Raw genomic sequence first — 13,122 nt, forward strand, 5'->3', positions numbered from 1 at the left:
AAAACCACTTTTAGAGATTCATTTTGTACCTCATGACACTTTACACGTTTCATATTGTATCTTTTATGGCATGAGTCTCTAAACTCCATGGTTGGGGGTGAGGAGCTCTGTTGTGTCTCGATGAATTAATGCAATTACTACTGTTTTCCATTCAATCACGCTTGTTTCTATTCTAAGATATTCACTCGCACTTCAACCTGATGAATGTGATGATCCGTGACACTCATCATCATTCTCACCTATGAATGCGTGCCTGACAACCACTTCCGTTCTATCTGCAATAGCTTGAGTGTGTATCTCTTAGCCTCCATTCCGAAAGATCGGAGTCTTCGTGGTATAAGCTAGAATCAATTGGCGGCCATTTCTGAGATCCGAAAAGTCTAAACCTTGTCTGTGATATTCCGAGTAGGATCTGGGAAGGGATGACTGTGACGAGCTTCAAACTCGCGAGTGCTGGGCGTAGTGACAGACACAAAAGGATCAATGGATCCTATTCCAATATGAGTGAGAACCGACAGATGATTAGCCGTGCGGTGACAGGGCATTTGGACCATTTTCACTGAGAGGACGGATGGTAGCCATTGACAACGGTGATCCACCAACATACAGCTTGCCATGGAAGGAACCTTGCGTGCGTGAAGAAGAAGACAGTAGGAAAGCAGAGATTCAGAAGACAGAGCATCTCCAAAACCTCAACCTGTTCTCCGTTACTGCATAACAAGTATTTATTTCATGTTATTTTACTTTTTACAATTAAAACTAAGAATCATTACTGATATTCTAACTAAGAATTACAAGATAACCATAGCTTGCTTCAAGCCGACAATCTCCGTGGGATCGACCCTTACTCACGTAAGGTATTACTTGGACGACCCAGTGCACTTGCTGGTTAGTTGTGCGGAATTGCAAAAGTGTGATTGTGATTTCGTGCACTAAAAGGAGAATCAACTGATGACATGGCTTGGATGCTATAGGGATTACTCATTTCGAACAGGTGCTAGTGAGGAAAGTCTTGAGAAGCCTAACAAGAGAGTGAAAAACTAAGGTCATTGTTATCTTTGAAAGCAGTAACCTAAGTCAAATGACCTATGATGAGCTGAGAGAAAATTTACTTGCATATACAATCACTCACATAAAAAATGATACAAAGGAAAGGAGTGGCCCTTAAATCTTGCACTGAATCATTGGATGATGAATCCAGTGGCTGTTTATCAGATAACGAATTTGTATTTTTTGCTAGGAAACTTAGAAGAATGATGAGACTCAAAGGAAGAAGCAAAGATGACAGCTCAAAGGAACCAAAGAAGAAGGGACTTATGGCTTCTTGGGAGGATCTCAAGATTGACTTAAATGAGGAAGAAGACTCTGAAGATAAAGCACGAATATGTTTCATGGTTGATAAAGATCAACAAGAAGAATGGATGCTCTAGGCACATGACCGAAAAGTCTACTTTCTTTATCAAACTTGATAAATATGATGGAGGCTTTGTGACTCTCGGTGACAATGGTAAAGAAAACAATTGTGGCTTTAGGTAAGGTTGGTAAGAATTTCTCAACTTTTATTGATGTTGTATTTTGGGTTGATGGGTTGAAACATAATCTTCTAGGCATTAGCCAATTGTGTGATTTATGTTGTTTGGCTATTTTCAAGAAATTAGAATGCTTGGTTGTGTGTGAAAAAATCTAGTGAAATTTTGTTTGAAGTTAAAAGATGCAAGAAAGTGTATGGACTAACCTTAGAGGAACTAAAAAAACAAAATGTAGCTTGGTTTACTTCTATGGAATCTAAGAAATGGTTATGGCATAAGAAACTAGGACATGCAAGCATGTTTCATATTTCTAAACTTGTGAAAAAGAATTTGGTTAGAGATCTTCCTAAAATAAAATTTGACAAAGACATCATTTGTGATGATTGTCAATTGGGTAAACAAGTTAAAAATTCTATCAAACCCAAGGATGACATCTCAACCAAAAGATAATTGGAAATGCTACATATTGATCTTTTTGGTCCTATAAGGACTAAAAGTCTTGGTGGTAAGCACTATAGTTTAGTGGTGTTTGATGACTATACTAAGTTTGGATGGATTCTTTTCTTAGCTCATAAGAATGATGTCTTTCTTGCTTTTTCAACTCTATGCAAAAAGATCCAAAATGGAATTTTTTGAAAATTATTTTCTTGAGAAGTGATCATGGAAATGAGTTTGAAAATCAACACTTTGATGAATTTGGTATTTCATATATTTTTTCATGTCGTAGAACACCTTAACAAAATGGGATTGTTGAAAGGAGAAATAGAAACCTTCAAGAAAATGACTAAGTTTATGCTTTGTGAAAATGAAATTCCAAAATTCCTTCGGGATGAAGCTATATTTTGAACCAATCTATCATTAGAAAAGTTCTAAAGAAAACATCATATAAGCTTTGAAAAGGAGTACCACCTAATCTTAAGTACTTTCATACTTTTGGATGCAAATAGTTTGTGTTAAACACCAAAGATAATCTTAAAAAATTTTATCCAAAATCTTATGAAGGTATCTTTGTTGGATATTTAACCACTAGTAAAGCTTATAGAGTTTACATCAAGGAACATAGAATAATTGAGGAGTCTATACATATCATTTTTTTGTGATTCTAACTCCATTTCAAGTGTTGTTTAGAAAATTGATGCAGGAACTGAGATTGCACAAAATTCAAATAGAATTCAAGGAAAAGACAAATCTGAACCTACGATAGAAGATGCTGTTCACAATTCTGCAAACCAGAATCTAGGAGACGATTTTGTTTTGTCTCCTCCTGACACAGAGATTTCTGAAAATCTCAATGGAACTGATCATGTTCATACTCAACCTGAGATCACATCACCAAAATCAAGAATGGAAGTTCTTGAAGGACCATCCCCATGAATTCATCATTGAAGATCCCTCTTGGATAAAGAGAATGGAGAAAGAGCTGGTCCAATTTGAGAAAAATGAGGTTTGGATTCTAGTGCCTTATCCAAATGGTAAGAAGGTAACATGTATCAAATAGATCTTTAAAATAAATTGGGTAAGGTTGGTAGTGTTGTTAGAAATAAAGCTAGATCAGTAGCTCAAGAGTATGATCAAGAGAAAAAATTTGAATTTGATGAGTCGTTTGCTCCGATAGCTAGAATGAAAACAATAAAATTATTGATTGCCTATGCTGCCCATAAAGGATTTAAACTCTTTCAAAATGGATGTTATGTGTGCTTTTTTTGAATGGCTTTATTGATAGGAAAGTATACATAACTCAACCTCCGATTTTGAAAATAAAGATTTCCCAAACAATTTTTTTAAAACTTTTTAAAGCTTTTTATAGTTTGAGACAAGCTCTAGGAGCTTGGCATGAAAGACTTATCTTTTTCTTATTGAAAAAATGGCCTTCAAAGGGGTACTGCGGATACTGCCCTTTTCATTAAAGAATCTAATGATTATTTTATACTTGTTCAAGTTTAAGTGGATGACATTGTGTTTGGATAAGCAAATGAATCTTTGCGTGAAAAGTTTGAAAAATTAATGACTCGTGAGTTTGAAATGAGTTTGATGGGAGAATTAATATTCTTTCTTGTACTTCAAATCAAACAAACTCCTAGTGGTATCTTCATTCACCAAGGAAAATATGCCAAGGAATTAATAAAGAAATTTAATTTAGAAAATTCCAAACCAATGAGTATACATATGCATCCAAATTCCAAACTTGAAAAGGATGAAAAAGGGAAAGATGTTGATGAAATAAGGTATAGAGGAATGATAGGATCTCTCATATATTTATCCTCCTATAGACCGGATATTGTTCACAGTGTGGGGTGTGTGTTCTAGATTTCAACCACAACCCAAAGGAATCACATCTTTCAACTGTTAAATGAATCATTAGATACATTAAAGGCACATCTGACCTCCGTTTATGGTATTCTAAAACTAATGAATTTTGTGTAGCTGGATATTGTGATACAGATTTTGCTGAGATCGTATGAATAGAAGCAGTACTTTAGGGATTTGTTGCTTTCTTGGACAATTCTTGAATGTGTGGTTAAGCAAGAAGCAAGCTACTGTTGCTCTGTCAATGGCTGAGGCCAAATATATCTCGACTTCTTCTTGTTTTCAATTGACTTGGTTTAAAATACAACTTTCACATTACAAATTGCAAGTCAACAGTATCCCTATTTTTTGTGACAACTTGAGTGCAATAATTTTAAAAAAAAAATCATATTTTACACTCAAGAACTAAGCACATTGAAGTAAGATTTCATTCCATAAAAGAACATGTGCAAAAAGGAACAATTGACATACAATTTGTGAAATCTGAGGATCAATTGGTTGATATTTTTACAAAATCTCTATGTGAAGATAGATTTTGTAAATTGATAACTACACTAGGGACTGTTGAATGCTGAGTTTTTGAATTAAATATGCTTAAAGATTTTTCTGGTTATTTTTGTCTCTCAGGTTACATGGAGACAAAACTGGGCAAATGATGACTTCCTCTAGGTTCCATGAAGTTCAGACTTTGTGTTGATAATTTTAAATGAATTTGGATATGAACTAAATTTTTGGTGGTCAAATGTGTTTCCTTAAAACCATCACTAATCTCAAGAGAAAGTTGTTTTATTTTATGAAGTGGGTCTCATTGCTTGTTTTGATCACATACACCAAAAATGAGAGTATTTGTATTCACTTTTTCTTCAAGTCAAATCAGTTTCAAATTCTTTTCAAGTTTTATTTGACTTGTCATTTCAAAACTGCATGCATTATTTTTTTTAAATTCAAAATTCCTTGAATTCCGTTTATTAAATTAGTTTGTGTTTTTAAAGGATTTTTTTAGCATCTAAAGCAGTTATTATGTAACTTCTCATCTTCTCTACTACTCTCATTTTTTTCTTACTTATGGAATGTTTTTAACATGCATTTTTGAGTATTTTGGTGTTGATTTGAGCAATAAAACCTAAGACAGAATTTTATATCTTAAGAATAGTGGTTCTGTAAAGTAATCTAAGGAAAAGGGCACAAAGGCAGCCAAGGACACGATTTTGAAAGAAGAAGAAGATCCTTCTGCAACCGAGCATGAGGGATCTGACGTCTAGCCATGTTTAATGCTGCTCTTTTCTTATAATCTTTTTTTTATGATACATTTTACAACTTCTGTTGACACTAACACTATTTCCTGTTTTGCACTTGTGGTTTGCATATTGAACTATTTTTTTGTGCAGGTTTACTATCCTTGATAACAACAGGGGAGTAAGTAGTGTGTGAAAATAATTTGAAATAGTTGAACTTATAATGCTTGAGACTGGCTGCAAATTTTTTGTTAACCTATTATTTCATGCAGCTATGATTATGCATATTGCTAGTGAATATTGCTTTTATTTTGGTAACTGAGCTTTTAATTAAGGCTGCCCTATGATGTTGCTGAAAAACTATTTCTAAAATATTGGTCTATCATTAGTTTTTGTTCTATTTTTGAATTTTAGTTGTTAAACTCTATTGGGTGACTGTAACTTAACATTTACACTTTTACTTGCTCTACATTTTTTTTTTGCATAAGTGTTGAAGTGTTTCTCCATGCAAGTGTCCCTCCTTAATGACAAAAGGGGGAGAAAGAAAAATGAATTGAAAGGATGCTGTTTTTATCTTGATCTATGATGATGATGTTTGAAGCTAATGTTTATAATTTGAATTTGTGTTTAAAAAAAATATGTAGTTTGACTCGGTTTTGAATATTGTTTATAGCTTAGCATATGAGCTTGTGAATAAATAGCATTTAATTAATATTTGGATTAGCTGTGATTCATACTTGTTTCAAGACTGGTTGATGATTTTTGTGAATTGATAATAGCGTTGCAAACTTTGACATATGATCGAACAGGTTCCTTAAGATACAAATTTGTTTGAAAATTATTAGATGATTGGCATTATTTCAATGTAAAACTTGTTGGTATCAAGTTATGAAAATCAAACATTCAGGGGGAACTTGGAGATCAAAAGAAAGGGGGAGCTTCAAACTAAAGGAAACATCAAAGGGAAGTTTCTAAAAACTCCTCTCATTCAATTTCAATTCATTTAATAATATTTGACATCAAGGGAGAGATTGTTGAGTTTAAAGAACTAAATTATGATCAAGATGATGACTAAACATTATTGGGTTATTTATTTGTATGATTTTTATTGTGTTTGTGTGCAGGAAATTAATTGATTCACATTGGCCCAAGAAGCATGAAAAACAAACCCAAACCCCGTCTGGCCCATGCATGCACACAATATGTATCATACATTGATCATTCATTGAGCAAGCCCATTCTATTACTCCAAGTCTTGATCTAAAATGAAAAACGGCTGAACCAAGAAAAAGAAAACAAGCCATATGTTATGTGTAGAAAATAAAAGTTGGCCTAATTAAGCAAGCCTATCTTGGTCCATAATCAAATTCAGCTATTACACCAAATTGGTCCAAAATTAGTGGTTGAAGAAAGAAAAACAAAAAGGGCCAAATAAAAGAAACCAAGCCCAAGAGGTAAAGTAGCCCAAAAACCAAAGGTGATGAATTAAAGAAAGAAAACCTAAGAGACCAAGCTTCAAATGTTATTCATTCATTGGTAACTGGAACTTGGAATTAAATTCAATTTAATTCCCTTAGAAAGCTTCCACCGAAAGTTTCTCACAGTTCTCTCTCCTCTCTCTTGCTTTGGTCACATCACTCATTCAAAGAAGAAGAAAGAAAAAAAATGGAAGGCATAGAAGAAATGTAACGACCCAATTTCTGGTAGGTTCGGATCACTGCCAGTCGTCAGGTGTTACTTCCCAGTAGCCCTATAAAACTCTAGACTCAATAATATTTACTACATATGAGCCTTTCGTACTAACGAAATCACGTATGTTAGCTTATTTTTATTATATGCTTTCTTAACAAACCTGTTAGCAATAAGCAATAACATCATCAGAGATATACAATATAAAATAAATACCAAACTAATAGTAAAAATCAAATGGCAAAAAGATTGCAGAAAAACTTTCATACATATATACATCTTGAGTTAGTTCATACAAACTTGACACGCTTAGCTATATATATACATATACACTTATCTACAACTGATAACTTTCCAGAATCCTGGTTCATATAGAAAATTCCTAAACTGGTATCCGGGCTAACAGAAGAAAATAACAAACCCTACCCCTTGAAGAGCTACCAAAAGTGAGGGAAAGAAGATTCTAAGGAAACAAATACCATCTATCCTATATCATACCACCGTTGAGGCGCAAGTCTGTAGAACATCATCTCATGACTAGTCTCGGGCGTCTCCTGTAGGATTCGGAAATACAAGCTCCTCCAGTAGCCTTCTAAATATAACTCCAATGACGGCAGTAAAGTCGGAATCCTCCATCTGGGGGGAAAAGAAAAAGGAAGAGGTGAGAATCTATATGGTTCCCAGTAAGGCGACACTGTGAAAACACATCTCTTTCGTGAAACCTAGAGTTCTATCTCTATCGTAATAACTCGCTTGCTAAATCCCTCGGCTACTTTCATATCGCAGCTCTGACATAACTCTATCTTGGCATCTTCCGTTGGGATTAATGCTGCTCCTTATACTATTCTCTATGGCTATTGTTCCTAGTTTTATTATCTTAATCTAAGCATTGGAGAACTTGTGATTATACAACTTTAAAAACAAACCGAAATAAGAGAATATAAAATTAACAAGAAGCAGATAGCACGTAGCAGAAAGAATGAATAGTAAACAATCATAATCAAATGCGCAAGCAATTTATGATGCATGCCTGTTCCTAGTGCAGGCCATGAGCTCATGCGTCGGTTGTCTACCCGCAACCCAACGTTACTCGGGATGAACCCTGAATATGATTTTTTTACTGTGTCAGTCAGGCACAATTATCATCATGGGTATGTCAGTTAGGATATCTTGGCATCACGGTAGAAACAAGATATCAGTTAGGTGAACATTCCCGCATTAGCAATCTCAGGCTATCAGTTAGGCGGGCCGTTTCACATTAGCAATTTGGCACAAGGCCCATTCAACATACATTATGCTATCAGTTAGGCGGACATTCCCGCATTAGCAATCTTAGGCTATCAGTCAGGCGGGTACTTCCACATTAGCACTTTGGCACAAAGGCCCATTCAACAAATAGTTCTCATGAATCATTATTCATTCATGGTTTCTCATTTTCTTTCTTTTCATTATGCCTCCACATCACCTTATAAATACGCATACCTCTGCATCATCATATAACTAAATATACCTCCACATCACCATGTTACTAAGCATACCTCTGCATCACCTTTTAACTTTAAACCTTCCTAGGGACAACTTACATTCTTATTTATTTTCTTGACTTGTCTAGCCTATTACCTTCTTGGGTGACCAATTTTCTATTTAATAATTAATATAACAAACAGACTCAGATTTGCACAAACTTTATGTCTACGCGTTTGTATCGAACTTAAGTTTCTAAAAAACTAAGAATCATATTTTTTTGAGCAGTCTAACGCTAGATATTGAAGAAAAACTGAGACTGTCGTTCTAGATTCTTAGAACAACACTTGCTATTTTGTTATGTGGTTTTTATGTTGCGAAAGCTTATGCACGAACTATCTCTCTTAGTAAGGTCATTATAGAGATCCTAATCTTTAATTTGAATTAGGTTTTACTGCATTTAGATTAGAATTGAATTTAATAACAAACTTTGAAAATCTGCTGCTGCACTCATAAAAATTCAGAAAAACAGCAGGCAGATCTATTTTTGTAAAATCCATAGTAAATTCAATTCTAACCCGTTACTTCTATATTTTGGTGAAGATACACTCAAATTTCCTAAGTTTTAAAACAAATAAGTTTCAGGTTCATATCACTCATTTGATTAATTAATTCTCAATTGGAAGTGATGCCCTATTTTCATAAATCAGTTCAGAATTTTCAGCAAGCAACCCAGCTTCTAAATGACCTAATTAAGTCTACAAAATAGATATGAATATGAAATTTATACTCAATTAACATGGACGTACAGATCTTCAAAACCCCTTTTGTAGCAACTTAAAATGTTAAGTAAAACAAAAGTTCCAGTGGTTTAAAATTGACACTGCAGAACCAGAAAACCAGAAAAATTCTGCAGCAGCTACTGTTTTCAAAAATTCATATCTTTTAAACCACTTGGCCAAATTTCTTGAAATTTTTATGGAACATTCAAGACACACCGAGGTTTCACAGAAAAATAATTTTATTCAAAACGGTGGTCCGAACTGCTCCCAAAATTTATTTTAAGTCTCTTCCAAATATGCAGAAATTCTGCATCAAGTAATTTAACAACCTCACCTACCAAATTTTATATCTAAGCTTATAACTCTTATAAAACCATAATTCTATCTTTCTTTTAACTAATCAAAGTTGCTAGAGTGGTTACCGCAGCTCCCAGACCTGATAATCATCAATTCACAACTTTTACAAGTGCGCATACTCACACAAGTACATATATGTTCATCAAATTCTGCATAGTAGTACTACCATTATCATCACCATTAGTATGCTTAATTCAGCACACAAGTACATATATGTTCATCAAATTCTGCATAGTAGTACTACCATTATCATCACCATTAGTATGCTTAATTCAGCAACATAATCATCAGGTAATTATACATTTTATTATCATGCTTCATCATTCACATAAACGCAAATATATGATTAAGCTAGCCTAACCCCTACCTCGATGGAGTTCACCCTTTCTCACGAAATCAGTCCTCGATTTCTCTTCCTCCCTCGGTCAGCTTTACTTCAAACTTTGACCAGCCCCTTCAGCTTTGGTCAGCTCCATCTTATGCCATCACTCTGCTCCTCTTGCTGGTTTGATTGATGGAGAACAAGATGAATTGGAAAGACTCCTCCTTGACTTCCTTTTGGCGTCACTCCTACTCCCTCTGTTCTTCTCCTTCTCTCTTATCCCCAATTCCAATTTTTTGCATTAGAAAAAGAAGACCCAAAAGAAGCAGTGGACATATAAATAGGAGAGGAAGAAGTGGGATGAGGTGGTGAAGAGGGTGGCATGGTTTCTTCTTCAGAGAACACCTAATCAGAAACCAATCATTCCAAGCGGTGACCAAGAGGTGTGACGTTGGTTAGGAGTTTTTCTCTGGTTGGTTTATCAGAGGAAGAAGAAAAAGAATTAGGGCTTTAATCATGGTTACAAAGGTTCTTAATGATGTGAATGATTTTTTATCCTAGTTCGGTTGAACTGAAGAAAAGAAAGTGGTTTAATATATGTTAGTTCACGATTAACTAAACCTAATGTTATATCTATACTTTTCACTTATCAAGTCTAAGTCCGCCTTATTATTTTATGATAAGGTGATTCTCAGATATTTATCAAATTTTTCATCACAGAATTTATGAGATTAACTCTGTAGAGAATTGGGGTGTTATAAGAAAGGTCTATGTAGAAAGACTAAAAAGATTTTTGCCATAGAAGGAAGGTCTGTGAAGAAAGGCTAAAAGACTTTTGCCAAGAAATGAAAAGAAAGGCTTCGATCAAGAAGCAAATCTATCTTGGTAAAGGCACAACAAAAAGTTTATTTACTCTTTTGTGCTACAAAGAAGAGGAAAGCCTCAGAGTCTCAAGCATGGAAGAAGCAAAAATGGATAACGTGAAGCCATATTGGGTCAGATGCTCATCAACAGTCAGAATCAAAACTTGGGGCTAAAGCAAGAACGACGACTCAGATTCAAGATTCTTGAAGAAAAAGATTGAAAGAGAAGATTGAAGGTATGGTTGCATGTTTGATTCGGTCACTACTTCTACCCTTTCTCTCCTCTGTCACGCCGCTGCTGAATCTGTGCATTAGGAGAAGAGAACCAAAATGTGCTGAAGAAGGTTTCAAGCCCTGAAAGCTTCACTCCTCTATAATAGGGGTGAATAGCCAAGGATTGAGGCAAGAAGTGAGAGCACACATTTGGGTTCCTATAGCTCTTTGAGCTGTTTATTCTTCTCCTTCATGGCTTTCATTGAATATTTTTTTTCTTAGTTTAGTCTGTCTGTGTTTCATTGGTAAAAGGCAAAGTATGAGGTTTTGTAAGAAAAAGCCAATGAGTGGAAAAATGCAAAGAGTTAAAGAAAAACCATAGTTATCTCAGAAATTCTTTTTATGTATTTCTATTTTGTTGTCATGATCCTGAGGGGATTTTTTTACAAGTTGGGTTAGCACTTTGCTGTTGAAAGTTAGGGTGAGTCCTAGTCAAGTTCAGGTTGGAATAGAATCTGGACTTGTTTCCTTACAAGTTGGGTTAGCACTTTGCTTTTGAAAGCTAGGGTGAGTTCCTAGTCAAGTTCAGGTTGGGTTAGAATCTGGACTTCTCCCAGATAGGATTGGATAGATCCTAGGGAGAATTGGTGAATAATGTAATCTTGTTGAAAGACAGTGAAATTCCATCACTGTTGTGATGGAGACTGGATGTAGGCTACATTATACAAGGTAGCTGAACCAGGATACATCTGGGTGTTATTTCTTCTTCTCTACTATATTTCTATTTATGTTACTTAGGAGACAAAAATAAAAATATCTCTCAGTTAACCACGAGACAAAAGTAAAAATATCTCCTAAGTTTCTTTGAGAAAGCAAAAGTACTATTCAGCAGAAAAAGAAGCTAAGATTCAACCCCACTTCTCTTAGCAACCGATAACCACACATTAAATGACTTATATAATGATGATCTCATTTATTATCATAAATATTAAATTAAATAAGTTATTATTACTTTTAATTTAAAATTAAATAAAATTAAAACTAGATAAACTATAAAAAAAGGTCTAGAGTCATGGTGAAAAAACCGTGACCATAACTAGTGAAAAGGGTGACCATAGGTCTATGGTCACAGTTTTTTACCTATGGTCACGGCCTTTCTACCGTCACCTATTCCAGCGTGGTCATAAATTTATGGTCACAGTTTTTTATCTATGGTCACAGTTGTAGTGTTTAAATTCTGACATTTTAGACCACATTTTTTTACCGTGACCATAAGTTATTACTCTATGGTCACGTGGCCTAATTTATGGTTAGGGTTTTAGCATGACCATAGCCTACTCTATGGTTACTCCTGTTTTACACCGTGACCATAGCCTAATCTATAGTCACCCTATTTTAAAACCGTGACCATAGCTTACTCTATGTTCACTGTAAGACCTCAAATTTTTTAAGATTAGATAATAAATTATTTAATGATTTATTTTATTTATTCGAAAATATATTTTCAGAAATTTTTATATTAATTGAGTACTTTCTTATTAATAATTTAAAAGCTTTAATAATAAAAAATAATGAAAATTTTATATGATTTAATTTAAATAATTATACTTTGAACTTTATTTTATGATTTTAAAAGAAATTAATTTGATTATCTCTAATTATTAAATTAGAGTATTTAGTTGAAAATAATTTATAAGTTGATAATTAAATAGTATTTTTATAAATATTAGTGATGGATAAAAATTGGTTTTCAATTACTACTTTACCCCAATATTTTTTTTATTAAAAATACCTAATTTTACCCTAACCCTAGAAACTAAATGCTCACCTCACCATCACTCACCCTCAGCCGCCAACCCCACCCTTTCACCCACACACACGAGAATAAGGAAACCAAAGAAAAGAAAGAAAAGAAGAGAAGGGAGCTGCAAACCAGAACGAAAAGAAGGAAGGAGAGAGCCGTGCCGCCACCGTGCTATCGTCGTGGCGCTGCCGCTGCATCCTACCACTACCGCCGTCATCACGCATCAGAGGAGAAAGAGAGCACGCCATTGTGTCCTGCACGACATGGAGACCGTCGCCGTCGAGGTCTTCGTTGTCGCTGTTAATGGAGGTTTGCGAACAGAGGGAAGCCGCGTTAGAGGGAACCGTCACAGAGCTACTGTCACCATTACCGAAGGCTCCACCATTGCCGTTGCCAGCAAAGAAGCCACCTGTCACTGCTAGATCTGTCACTGCCGTCATATTTGTCACCGTCGCCATACACACGGTCACCGGGAGAGGACAAAAACGCGATGGAGGGGGATGAAGCCGTGCCATCATCATTGTTGGGTTCACCGTCACTGCAGTGGTACGGTGTTC

The sequence above is a fragment of the Arachis ipaensis genome, chromosome B07 (genome assembly GCF_000816755.2).
Source record: "Arachis ipaensis cultivar K30076 chromosome B07, Araip1.1, whole genome shotgun sequence".
Taxonomy (NCBI): Eukaryota; Viridiplantae; Streptophyta; class Magnoliopsida; order Fabales; family Fabaceae; genus Arachis; species Arachis ipaensis.